Below are 12,604 nucleotides of genomic sequence, written 5' to 3' on the forward strand. Positions count from 1 at the left end.
GCAATCTCATCTCGGTGAGACTGAGATCCCTATCGTGAGACCGAACTGATGAGGGTTTCTGGCTATGGCTATGTTAAATGAACTCGGTGGCGCCGGATAGGTCAAATCGGTGGGGCCGAGTTTGACTTTTGGTTTGGGACATATGTGGATATGAGAAAGTAGTTGAGGGCTTTTGGAGTATATCACTAAGCATTTTGAGCAAGCAAGCCATTAAGCAACACCTCATCCCATTTTAATAGTATTGGCTTTTCCTATGGACTCAATGTGATCTTGGATCACTAAAATGAAAATGTAGAGTCTTGAGCTTGAGCCAATATGTGTCCTTAGCATTTTGAGGGGTCCACATCTCTAGTCCATGCCATGCCAATCATTGAACTTTCTGAAATAATCATCTTGAAAGAGTATTATTAGTTCAATGAGCTATATGTTGTTAAGAATTACCAAAACCACACAGGGATTAGTTGCACTTTCAATCTCCCCCTTTTTGGTAACTGATGACAACATATAGATCAAAGCTTCAACAAGTGATAATAAGAGTGAAATATATCATTGCTTTGAGAAGTATGTGATAAGCAAGATCTCCCCCTAAATTTGTGCATTATTTAAAAATTGCTTTTGAATGCAAATGCACAATTGATTAGGATCATGGGTTACTCTTCCATGTCACATACATCTTGGTGGAGCGCTAAAAATGATAGAATATGAAATATGCACTCATCACCAAGGCAAAGTGAATGATCATACATGAGGGATAAATAATATCATCATCCAAGCACAAGCATTAAGGCGATATGATCAAACACATGACCATACAAGTATATCACAAACACAAAGTGTCATCGAGGCAAGCAAACGAATAAGTATCAAAGTAAGTAGCAAATGAGGCAAAAAGAAGCAAATCTCTCTCTCGAAGCCTATGATCTATACACTTTCTCCCCCTTTGGCAACAAGTTACCAAAAAGCATGAAAATAAATAGTGCTATGCGGATCTCTAGGCTTGATCTTCGGGTGGAGGCATGGAGAGGACTCCGAGGATGAATGCATCTGTTGAGGTTGTAGGAGCTGGTGAAGTTGCAACCGGAGGGAGAACCGAAGCTGTGGCTACAGGTGCTGACGTAGTAGCTCTTGTGTCTGTCACGGGCAGTGCTGCAGATCTCTATGCCCTAGGCGCTCTCTGAAAGACGACAATAGTAAATTTCCCTTTCCTTTCCTCAGCTTCTTCTTGGAGCTGCTCAACAGCTGTTTGCATTTCCATCACCTTCAGGTCAAGATCATAGAACTTTGTCTCAATGATCCTCTCAAGACTCTCTTGATTCTGAGTCAGTGTGGCCAATTCTTTCTCAATCCTTAGAGTGGCTTGAATGAGATATCCAACTTGATCTTGCTTTGACTTGAGGAAGACTTGTGAAGCCTCTTCAGCACTTGGCATCTTTGCTACCTTCTCAGCTTTTGCTTTCTCCCTCTTCTCTTGAGCCTCTATAGATGTGGGATCATCAGCATCCATGACAACCATGTTGTCCTCAAAGTCAGGCCTCAAGGGAAGGTATTCCTTATCCAACAAGTATGTGCATGTGCCCATCTTGGAGTTGATGAGCATCTGGATGTGTGGAACATACCCACATGATCTCTTCTGGTCTGCAGTTGTCCTCTTGATTGTCTCAACAATCAAACTCATCACCTTAAACTTTTGGGGCACATCAAACAACTGAAGTAAATTGATGGAGTAGCCTCTGATCATCATGTGATCTCTGACTTGGGCAACAAGGTGTGCCTCAAGATGGTGTTAATAGTGGCCAGTCCAGACAATAGATAATACACATAGCCTAGCTTGTGATTCTCCAAGGGTTTGTCAGGAATTTCCTTGTACATGTTGGCCATGGAGTTGTAATCTTTCTTCCTCTTGGCATAGACATCTATGTCATCCTCAAGCTCTGCAGGGGCATTAATCAGCTCGGCTCATTCAGCAACTGTTGATTGGTACCTTGTACCTTCAGAAATCCATACAATCCTTCCATCAGGATAGAAATGAGGTGTAGAGTAGAATTGCATAATGAGCTCACCATTCCACTTGGTTAATTTCTGACCCACAAAAGTGTCTACTCCATTAAGGTTGAAGCTCTCATGCACTCCTGGGAAGTGGTCTTCATTGTTGTCGATGTATTTCCAACCAACCCACTTCATGTCACACACTATGGGCTTCTTATCCAACAGGCTTCTTATCCAACAGAATTGTCTCATAGAAGTCCTATTATTCCTTGGTGCGAAACATATAGTCCATAGTAGTCCTTCTCCTCACAACATATGGATTTGATTGTCTCCACAATCTGAGACCTGCATCCTTTTCTGGCTTTCATGTTCTCTGCCACTGGATGATTGTCCTCATGGTTAGGGATCTTTGGCTTTAGCTTCCTGAGCACTTGGGCTTCATCATCTTCTTCTTCTTCAACTTTAGTCACTGGGGCCTTGTTCTTCTCAGCAGCTGGTATATTTCTTGTGGTCCTCTTTGGTGCAATCCTGGGGCTGGAGCAGAAGCTTTGGGGAAGTCTTGGGCTTTGAAGGAGCAGCCCCAGACTTGATGGCATCCCCCATCAGGTTTTGTGCTTTAGGTGCTGGTGCAGCATCCTCTTCTTCTTCCTCCTCTTCCTCCTCATCAGGCTGAATCATCATTGAGGGTTTTCCTATAACTCTGGCCATAGTTTTCTTGGCCCTATCCTTCCTCTTCTTTCCCTCACCAGTAGCCAGTTCAAGATTTGACTTGGAGGTTTCAAGAGTTGAGGCCCTGGCTTTTGAAGTGGGCACTCTCTTGGCAGCAGCCTTCTTGTGCATACCAGGCTTTCTTGATGCAACTGTGCCAAATTCCTTCTTGACAACCTTCTTTTTGGAGCTGACCTCCTCCTCAGTAGCAATGTAGTCATCATCCTCTGAGTCATGATTTCTCTTTCTCCTCTACCTAGTAGCATCCTTAGGTACGTTGCTAGGAGTACTTCTGCTGCCTTCATCATAACTGCCAGAGGGACTAGTGTCCTCACTCAGATTTACCTGCTCCTCAGACTTGTTCTGGCTATACTTTGAACTGACATATTTGACACTACAAACTGAAGGCTAGCCCTATGAATAGTTATAGATGAGATAGAGTGGATGAGCATCACAAAGTGCAGAGATTTTGCAAAATAAATGAGTCAAAAACTTAGTTTTAATTTTCCACAGAAAGCATTTCGGAGCTACCGATTTGTTAAACTCGGTGACACCGAAGCAACTTTGGAGTCTAAACTAGTGGAACCGTCAGACCGAGACACAGTTCAGTGACTCCGAGATTGCTAGGGTTTCACTAAGAGTTGAACTCAGTCACACCGATTTGCAATGGCCTAAGACAAATCGGTGAGACCGATTTCCACAACTCGGTCGGTCCGAGATGAGTTCAACGGAAACCTAACCCTAAATTTTCGAATCAAAACTAATCTAAAGGAAGTTTTTGCTAGATAGGATGATCTCATACATGGTAAGAAACATGGGACTAACTTTGTGCTAAGAATCGGAGGAAAGAATTGCACAAAGGATCAAACTCATACCCTAACTTGGCGATGAGCTCGCTACGGCGGCAACGGCGGTGAAGATTTCCATTGACGGCGATGGAGACCAGCGGTGGGAGGTCGCTGGCAACGAGAGGGCGATCCGGAGACCCGAGTCAATAGAGCAGGGCACGCGCGGGTGAAAGGGTTTCGAAGAAATTTCCAAAATTTGACCCGTCGGTATATATAAATCCTGACCCTGTCGGTGTGACCGAGTGGAACAACTAGGTGGCACCGAGATGCAGAATCGCAAGCGGTTACTGCAACTCGGTGTGACCGAATGGTTCTAATCGATTGCTCCAAGATTGAAAACCTAAATCACCTTGGTGAACTCAGTGTGACCGAAAAAGATGAATCGGTCAGACCGAAATGCACAGAGAGGTTTTGGAAGTTTAAGTCTATGACGAATTGGTGACTCCGAGTGCTCCTCACCCAGAGGGTTCGAACCTGACTTAATCAAACTTTGTGATGTAGCATGAATAGAGTTTGAGACGAGAAAATCATAGATACCTAGAGGAAGTTCTTAGGCATTCTTGTCCATCCATTTGGCAAAAGAAGAAGAGCCAAACAATCAAAGCAACAAATGTATGTCCTCGAATGGGAAAGATATGCAATCAACATGCTCACACAATAAAATGGCAAATGAAATATGTGGGAAAGCATGCACAAACACTCTAGCATCTATCAGGCAATTGGCGATGACTAGGTCATCTATATATGAGTATATTGACTTAGAAGTCAAATGAGAACATTTGATCATAGGTCATACTCATCGTTTAAGCGCAAGTGGTGTTACCACTTTTACATAAAGCATTGTTGTGCTCACACCTTTAGAGTTGCTTTAGCTCAATTCTTAGAGTAAAGCTCCCCCTAGATGTGATATCACCCCTAAGAGGGATGAAATAACCGTGGGTTTTGTTGATGATGACTTCATGTAGATGTTGAAGATGTGGATGCTCAAAGTTGATGTAGATCATTTGGAGCAATCCATTGGAGTGAGTTGAACTTTCAAAACCTACATGGGTTAGTCCGACAAGGAACAAACAAGTATATCCATAGACATAGAGTGAAATACACACAAGATGATGTCCATGAAAGCATTAGGTTATCTTGTCCCTTGTCTTACCAACAAGAGGGTTTGTGACTCCTTGAACTAGTGCAAGATGTGGAAGTTGTTTGCACTTGTTCTCGCCAAAATGATTTGAGTGGAGTATGTTGGTGGAGTCACCCTCAAGAACTCTCTAGTTATTCTTCTTCGGGATCCACATCAACTTGACGGGAATCCTTGGAGTTATAGTCATACTTGATGAAGTGGAACTTGATGTAGTATTGGGAACCCACTTGACCAAGGCCTTGGGAGCTTCTTCAAATGCATCAATCTCCTCTTGAAGCTTATCCTTGCCTTTTTGCTTGTCGTCTTATGGTGGAAGATCATCTTGAGCTTGTGTTCCCTTGAAAGAAGTAGGCTCATACTTCTCTTGTTGAGGAACAAACTTCGTCTTGGGGTATTGATCTTCTTCCCACTCAACTCCATTGGCGTTGAACTTTCGTTCAAAACCAACACCTTGATTCTTCCGGTGCCTTCCTTGCTTGCATACATTTCCTCAAATTGTTTACTTCGGCAAGGCTCTTGTAAACACCTTTCTCTATAATTCCCTTCAATAAGCTATTTTCTTGCTCAAGTGTAACTTGGCTAAGAAAATCATTGGTGGAATCAAGAGAACTACTAGAAGCAACAACATTGGATTTAACATGATTATTGTTACTACTAGAAGAAGAATATTTCTTACTCTTGTTGCTAGATTTTACTTGTGGCATGTAAGTAGACAAGAGTAAACACTTGGCGATGTAAGATGAACTTTTCTTACGAAGATCATCATTGATTGCTATTAAGAACCCATGCTCTTGCTCTAGATTGAGCTTTTCAAAGCGTAGCTTCTCATGAGTCTTTAAAAGCTCTTGATGATCTTCTAAGGTAGTTTCATGAGCTAACTTAAGAGTGTTTAGTTCTTTAGTTAGACGCTCAATCACCTTCTTATCATCGTCATTTGTTTTATCTTGATTAGCATGATTAATAGCAAGTTCATCATAGTTTTCATCACTAGAGTTGTCAACAAGTAGATCATCATCACCTAGCAAATCATCTTCATCACTATTGAAATCAACATAATCGGGGTGTGATACCTTTGGGCCTTTATCCATGAAGCATCTTCCAATTCGTTCATTTGGTGAGTTATATATGTCATAGGAGTTGGTTGACACAAGTGCTAGACCGGCAACACCTTCATCTTGAGTATATTCTGAGTCAGAGTGATAACTTCTCTCGGAATGATGGTCGAAGTCGGAGCCGAATACCCATTCACCAACGTGAGCTTGATGTCTTTGTTTTGTGTAGCTCCTTGATGACTTGTCCTTCCTTTCTGAATCCTTGCTTCTACGAGAGGTTCTTTGTCCATAACTATCATCTCTACTCCTTCTCTCTCTTGGAGGTGATTCTTCTCGTCTACTTCTCCTTTTAGGTGAGTCTTCTCTTCTTTTATAGGGATCCATACACTCATTGGAGTAGTGTTCGGGTCTTCCACAATTGTAGCAATTACGCTCACGACTAGAAGATCCTTTATTATTGTAGGACCTTGACTTGGAACTTATTTGTTTGCTTCTACTCTTGTAGAACTTGTTGAAGTTCTTCACCATTAAGCTCAATTCCTCATTGAAGACTTGTTTCTCACTTGATGATGTAGGAGCATCACATGAGGCTTTGTAAGCACCACTTGACTTGTTGTGAAGCTCTTCTTTATCCTTGAGTGACATCTCATGAGCAACAATTCTCCCAGTGACTTATGTTGGCTTCAGATCTTTATAATTGGGAATCATTTGGATCAATGTGCACACGGTATCATATTTTCCATCCAAGGCTCTTAGGATCTTCTTGATGATGAATTTGTCGGTCATCTCTTCACTTCCTAAGCCGGCGATCTCAGTTGTGATGAGAGCAAGCCTAGAGTACATTTCAGCGACACCTTCACCGTCCTTCATTTTGAACTTGTCAAGTTGACTTTGAAGCACATCCAATTTGGATTCCTTGACTGAGTCAGCACCTTCGTGCATATCAATCAAAGTATCCCAAATTTCCTTTGCATTCTCAAGACGGCTGATTTTGTTGAATTCTTCGGGGCACAATCCATTGAAGAGGATATCGCAAGCTTGAGAATTGTATTGTAGCATCCTCAATTCTTCCGTGGTAGCTTCACGATTCAGTTCTCTCCCATCGAAGAATTCACCTTGCAAGCCAATACAGACAATAGCCGAAATAACGGGGTTATGTCCAAGAATATGCATTTTCATCTTATGCTTCCAACTAGCAAAATTAGTACCATCAAAGTAAGGACCTCTATGGTGGTAATTTCCCTCGCTAGACGCCATACTCTCCTAGGTTGTGAAACCAAGGCTATCATCACCAATGCTATGGAGATCAAGGCAAATGGAGACCAAAGCTCTAATACCACTTGTAGGATCAAAAGTATGTCTAGAGGGGGTGATTAGACTACTTGACCAAATAAAATTCTAGCTTTTCCCAATTTTAAGGCTTGGCAGATTTTAGCAACTTATCACAAGTCAAGCAATTAGCCTACACATGCAAATCTAAGAGTATAGCAGCGGAATGTAAATCATTGCATATGAAGGTAAAGGGGAGGAGTTTGGAGGGAGCAAATGCAATGTAGACACGAAGATTTTTGGCGTGGTTCCGATAGGTGGTGCTATCATACATCCACGTTGATAGAGACTTTACCCACGAAGGGTAATGGTTGCGCGAGTCCACAGAGGGCTCCAACCACGAAGGGTCCACGAAGAAGCAACCTTGTCTATCCCACCATGGCCATCGCCCACGAAGGACTTGCCTCACTTGGGTAGATCTTGACGAAGTAGGCGATCTCCTTGCCCTTACAAACTCCTCGGTTCAACTCCACAATCTTTACGGAGGCTCCCAAGTGACACCTAACCAATCTAGGAGACACCACTCTCCAAAAGGTAATAGATGGTGTGTTGATGATGAACTCCTTGCTCTTATGCTTCAAATGATAGTCTCCCCAACACTCAACTCTCTCACACAGATTTGGATTTGGTGGAAAGATGATTTGAGTGGAAAGCAACTTGGGGAAGGCTAGAGATCAAGATTCTTGTGGTTGGATTGGAATATCTTGGTCTCAACACATGAGTAGGTGGTTCTCTCTCAGAAAATGAATGTTGGAAGTGTAGGCATGTTATGATAGCTCTCTCCACGAATGGAGGAAGTGTGGAGGGGTATATATAGCCTCCACACAAAATCTAATCGTTACACACAATTTACCAAACTCGGTGGGACTGAATAGTTAAACTTGTCAGACCGATTTAGTTCAAAATGTGAACGTTAGGATTTTTGGTGGAAACGACATGTCAACTCGGTATGACCGATTTCATTAGGGTTAGGGCATAACGTAATCTCGGTGAGACCGATCACATGAACTCGGCGAGACCGATTTCTGTAATAGGCAAACAGAGAGTTGGTCAGGCAAACTCGGTGGGACCAATCGCTCATTTCGGTGTGACCGAAACATTACGAAAAGGAAACAGAGAGTTTGCATTGCGAACTTGGTGAGACCAATCGCTCATCTCGGTTATACCGAAACGTTACGATGGGAACTAGAGAGTTTTCAATCCCATCTTGGTGAGACCGAGATCCCTATCGGTGAGACTGGACTGATTAGGGTTTCTGGCTATGGCTATGTCAAATGAACTCGATGGTGCCGGATAGATCAAATCAGTGGGGCCGAGTTTGACTTTTGGTTTGGGACATATGTGGATATGAGAAAGTGGTTGAGGGCTTTTGGAGCATATCACTAACCATTTTGAGCAAGCAAGCCATTAAGCAACACCTCATCCCCGTTTAATAGTATTGGCTTTTCCTATGGACTCAATGTGATCTTCGATCACAAAAATGAAAATGTAGAGTCTTGAGCTTGAGCCAATATGTGTCCTTAGCATTTTGAGGGGTCCACATCTCTAGTCCATGCCATGCCAATCATTGAACTTTCTGAAATGATCATCTTGAAAGAGTATTAGTTCAATGAGCTATATGTTGTTAAGAATTACCAAAACCACCCAGGGATTAGTTGCACTTTTAGATGTGCACGAAGAGAAGAGGTGCACGCACGGCGCACGTACTCCCGTCTATTTCCCAACCACAGCCACGCGGGTACACGATGGAACTCATTTCTGTACGAAAAGGCAGCCCACATGGTAATTTGACACGTGTACTGGTTGTCCACTTGATGGAGGATCGTGTACCATGGGTGAACAAACAAATTGCGACTTGGCGCATTATGTTAAAAAAGAGGTAAACCATGTGGATTCTACCTTAGAGGCAAGGCTCTATACACTGGAGTACTTTTGATGTGTCCCGTCAACTCGCAGAACAAGGAGAAGCTTGCTTAGTACGACGTCTCCCCCGCCCACGGGCGCGGTGGCTCGCAGGGCAAGGTGAAGCTTGCTTACTACTCCCTCCGTTTACCCCCTCGTCCCTACCTTGGTTAGATAGATTATCATATTGTTTGAAATATATATATATATATATATATATATATCTTTTAGTAGTAAGAGTAGTACAGTGGTACATAGGAGTAGTACTACAACAATTTCCTTGGAGTCTGTGGTGCAACAAGCTACCCTAGGGTATGTTACTACTCCCTCCTTTCCGGTTTATGGCTCAATTTCAATATCTCTCCAACCAAGGTAGACGGTGAGTGGTGGAATTAATTTCGTAGTTTGCACAAGTAATTAGTACGCTCGTTTTTCTCAAGAAGTTATGTTTAGTGAGGCATTAATTAGAATGAATGCATGCATGACCACTAAATTTCCATGAACTTCTACATGCATTGGTGAGTTTTCTCTTAACACTGCTTGCATCGGGTGATTTAACGCACCTCAAAATCCAAACATGTGATGGTACTACTACTACTAGTAGAATTGAGACTTATAAAACGGGAAAACGAATATTTTTAGATGAGCCCTATAAACCGAAAAGGAGGGAGTACTAAGTAGTGTTACCTCCATAGTTGGTACGTACTCCATAAAATCAGATTTTCCCAAAACTAAGTCGCTCAAACTTTATTTGCTTGTTTCCCTTTCTGCCTCGTTGCCTCGAACAGACTATGCCAAACTCCCCTACCTGCCGCGAGGGAAAAGACCTACCCTCACCATTTTTTAGTCCGGGTTTCTATCGATGGATCGCACGAAGCAACAAAAACCAAGCTGTGTCTTGTACTCCTCTGTCGACGCTCGCTTTCATGAATTCTGTACTTCCTCTCGCCGACATGTGGGACATATAGCAACCGAGTCGACGTGTCATGCACAAAATAACAGTGTAGAACAGTAGGGGGACGCACCCCAATCGTACCGCCCCAGTAGTAGTAATGAGCATTGAGACGTCAAATCACAATGCCGCACCTTCCCAGACGGACAAAGCAACCATTATTTCACACTTCGCTTCACCATCATCTCCTTCAAGAAAACCACATATTGCTTCTGCCATTGTTCTGCCTCAAGAGGGACGCGCATCGCCTTGGTACATCATGACATGTGGGACCACATGACAGGCCATGCTCCCCTGCCCATCGCTCGGTAAAATCACCTCATTTTTACTACTTCCTCCGTATCAGTTTACAGGGCATGCACGTCGTTCTAGGTTGAGAATTTAACTGGCTACTAGCAAGATGCCCGTGCATTACACGGAACATCAAGATCTTGTGGGAGGATGAACGAGGGAAGGCCTTATCTACAAATGTGGAGAGGAGTGCGGGTAAATTGTCATAGTTTCCTTCCTATCCATTAGATATAGATCGACGACCTATATTGCAGGATGGCAGGCACACCATCATCACCAGCTATGCTTTTTATAAGAGTAGATATATGTGATGAACAGTATATGTTTAGAAACTACATCCGCTTAAGAATCCAATGATATACTTTTTGTGACATAGTAACTCACATTTCGTTAGTCAAATGAATGACCAAGAACTACGTGTACGCCCTATAAACTGAGATGGAGAGGTTAGTACAGTATCTTTTTAGATCAATATAGTCGGGATTCACCACGGAGCAAAACCAAGTGGTAGGTTGATCCTGTCATGTTGGCGTAGCAACTCAAGCAAGGTCAGTTCCCACACGAAATGGTGATACACTTAACATGACCCCTTTGACTGAAATGTGGCTCATCCACCGTCTTTTTCCACATGTGATGCACTAAATTACAGTTCAGAGCAGCAGTTGGACTTGGAGGCACTCCGATCGTAGCGCCACAGTAGTAGTAAATGAGCGATGAGGGGTCCAATCACAAAGCCCCACCTTTCCCGCATTAAGATGGACAGACGAAGCGACCATCATTTCACTCTAGGGTGCAAGAGCATAAAAAAGAGAAAACCAATGATGCGTGTGGCAGCTATGTAACACCCCATTTGTAAAATTCCCATTTGGGGCAATATATCCATTTTGATCTTCATCCAATTCCTTTGGGTCTATCTTGGTTGGCTTCTTTTTGTTTTCCTTTGTTTTATTTATTTATTGCATTGCTATGCCATCATCTTGTTGCATTGTCATATCATGTTGCATTATGCTTGGCTAGGCCTTGTTGTGTTGTGCATGGTAGTTTTCACCGCATCATGCCAAGTGCATCATCTTGTAATGCCATCTTCATCATCTTTCCCCCCTCATCTCTCCACCTATCCATTTTCCTTATTTTGGCAAGCAACATTATTTGCCCTCAAATAATGTTCAACTTTTCCCCAATATTCTAGCACCATGTCCTTAACCTCTCTGCCAAATTTCAGCTCATTCGGAGTTGTATTGGTTAGGTTCAAAAATGCTCCAAGTTTGAATTATATTCAAACTTGTTTCATTTTTCTACCTCTAAAAATACCCAACTTAATTTTATCAAATAGGGCATAATTTCAGGGTCATGAGGATATTCTCATATCTCTCATACACCTCTCCTTTCCCCCTGTGCATTTCTCTTTATTTTTCTGTCTGAAGAAAAGAAAAAGAGAAGAAGCAGCAGCAGTAGCCACTTGGGCCTCGGCCACCAGGCTGGCCCAGTAGCACCGAGCACGCTAGCCAGCCCAACCTGCCCTGCACGACACTTCCTCCCTTTTGCACCCAGGCACCCTCTCGCCCCCTGCTAGTGCTCGTCCACATGGCCCGCCTGGCCCTGCGAGTCAGCGAGGCCCTGTAGCTCCAACCCACCTTTTCCTCCTCGCGCCTCTGTCATGGGGACCGCGCGGCCGAGGGCGCGTGAGCTCGCGCTACTCACCCCAGGCCTCCTTTTAAGCTCTCTCTGTGTCCACCGAACCCCTAGGGTTTCCCTCTTCCCTCCTCTACCGCTGCCAGGCCACCTAACCCACCAGATCCGCCGTTCTCCGTCGTCCCGAGCGCACGGCCTCATCACCGGCATGCTCGCCGTCGATCTCCACCTCGCCAACTGTGTCCCTCGTCTTCCTCGACATCGACTACGTCCCCGTCGTCGTCTACGTGGAGCCGAGAACCCCTGCTGCAGTGTCTTCTTCCTTGTCATCAAGTCCGGCCGCCCGTAGTTGTTCGATCGCTGCCATCGCCGCCTCCGTTCACCTCCTGACCAACGGAGCTCACCTCCGAGCTCCTGGTAAGCACGCGCATCTCCCCATCACTTTTTCCCCCTCGTTTGCATGCTCTGTCGCCGTTTGCCATGTTCGTCGAGCCCGCCACCGTCGGACCTCGTCTCCGGCGAGTGCTCCGACCCCCTCTTGCTTGTTTCGCATGTTCGGGGAGTTCCCCTCCTTGCGTAGAGCCTCGCCATAAGGCGTGCCGCGTTTCACCCTCAGGCTCGTCCTGGTTGAGCGCATCGCCGCCGCCTCTGTCGCTCGTCACCGGCGTCGCCTCCGTCGAGGTCCGGTGCGGCCAGTTACACCCGCGGGTGCGGTATCCTCCCGCGTTCCTTTTGCGCCCCTCCGCCGTGCCAAAGGGCCACC

The sequence above is a fragment of the Triticum dicoccoides genome, chromosome 3A (genome assembly GCF_002162155.2).
Source record: "Triticum dicoccoides isolate Atlit2015 ecotype Zavitan chromosome 3A, WEW_v2.0, whole genome shotgun sequence".
Taxonomy (NCBI): Eukaryota; Viridiplantae; Streptophyta; class Magnoliopsida; order Poales; family Poaceae; genus Triticum; species Triticum dicoccoides.